The sequence below is a fragment of the Neomonachus schauinslandi genome, chromosome 10 (assembly GCF_002201575.2).
Source record: "Neomonachus schauinslandi chromosome 10, ASM220157v2, whole genome shotgun sequence".
In the NCBI taxonomy this organism is placed as follows: Eukaryota; Metazoa; Chordata; class Mammalia; order Carnivora; family Phocidae; genus Neomonachus; species Neomonachus schauinslandi.
The window spans coordinates 96,493,119-96,495,149 of NC_058412.1; positions in this window are offsets into that span (position 1 = coordinate 96,493,119).

Here is a 2,031-nt window from a genome sequence, read left to right on the forward strand (position 1 = left end):
CTGTCCATACAATTATCAAACTAATCAGATAATTATCCATGTATTTCAGCATTGAATATATGCAGTGTGCCGACCTCAGATTGTAAAATGAAACTGGGATTTTTTCCCTGTTATCTGACAGTTTTAAAATTATTGCAGAAATGTGGGCGTTTTTCATTCAGTTTATTTTACTTGTGTCTACTAGGATATTCTAGAATACTTCTGAATCTTCAACCCAGGCAGCCTGCGAGGGTCACAAAAGCACAAAGGTAGACAGGCTGAATAAAATTCAGTTTTGTCCGAATTTGTGATTAGCCCAGAGACTTCTCAGGCAGATAACAAGCTGCTAAACATTAAAATCAGAAATTCCTCAGACAGAAAAATAAACTTAACAATTGATTTTATAAACAATACTGAGTTGCATCATTTGGGACTTTTTTTTTTCCACAAACAGTGTTGCTTACCTGCCATATTGAACTTCTGTAAACAAATGCTTGTCTTGTAAGTGAAGATTCTGCGGGCTGCAGCATCCCAACAAGCATGGTTGGTGTGTCTCTTAGATGTGTCTTCTATCATTCTTTTCTATGGTTTTGGTAGTCTATTTTTTCAGTCTATTCTGTACCATTTCTTTCCAACTTATTAATACATACAGATTGATGGACCTCACTCTAGGTTCCATGGGGTTAGACATAAAAAAATAAAATATACAGTTCCGTCTCCTGAAGTGCCTATTTATTTAATTTAGACAAGTTGAACAAAAAGGACAGTATGTTGATTATGGAATGTGTTGTATATTTACCTCAACATTAGCCTGATAAATATGGCGATCTGGATAGATACTTGTTAACAGGTGAAAATGGCCCATGTCACTGAATGACACTGATGACAATTTAGACTTGAGCCATTTTACGTGCTATTTGAGGCACAACAAAGAAATGGTGGTAAGACTTCTTGTATCTTGGTGAAGATGACCAAGGTCTGCCAAGGATAATGGATCCTGTCTTTCTAGGTGTACTGCGGCTAGGTTGGTAGTGTATAGTCTGATGCTGGGTTCCTGCTGCTGTTCATTCCCAACCAGGGGATAACTCTTTCTCAAAGTCACATAAAAATAGCCCCCTTTTTTATTTACCTTCTGGTGTACTATGCCCTCACCCTCTCCAAGATGAATGGTACTAGTATCAAATCTAGGAAGGTAGTTTGAAGAGCCTTTCACAGTGTCCAGTTCCAGGACTCTGAAATTTTTTTCTGGTGCTGGTAAATGTAACTCTATCTTTTGGCCAAACATTACTGGAACTTTCTTTTTCTTTTCCACAGCAGTCAATGTGTTCATGCTGTGCAACAGAAGGAGAAAAATACTTATTTCCATATTTACTTTGCATGTTACTTCACCCCCAAGTGACTGATCATTTAAAGCAAGGTATTTGGCATTCTTCTTGAAAAGCACATTTCAAATTAGTCCTTTTCCTCTCCAATGCTGACTTTCAGCATAGAGATGCATATAGTGATGCTAAAAACAAAATCAAAACAAATAAATCTTTTGTTTTTTAAAGCAACTTTATTGAGACATTCATATACCCATTATGCTTAGCTATTTCACATGTACAATTTGATGGCTTTATTTTTTTTACTATTTTTATTTTTTATTTTATTTTTTTATTCTATTATGTTAATCACCATTATTTTTTATTTTTTTAAAGATTTATTTATTTTAGAGAGAGAGAGATAGAGCATGAACGGGAGGGGCAGAGGGAGAGGAAGAGAGAGAATCTCAAGCAGACTCCACACTGAGTGCAGCCCTATGCAGGGCTCCATCTCACAACCATGAAATCATGACCTGAGCCAAAAGCAAGAGTCGGGTGCTTAACCCACTGAGCCACCCAGATGCCCCTAATGGTTTTTAGTATATGCACAGAGTTGTGCAACCTCCACGGCCAGCTAATTTTAGAATGTTTTCATCACCACCCCCCAAAAAAGTTTGTACCCATTAGAAGTCACTCCCCATTGTCCCCTTCCCCAAGCCCCTGGCAACCCCTAGTCTACTCTCTGTGTCTA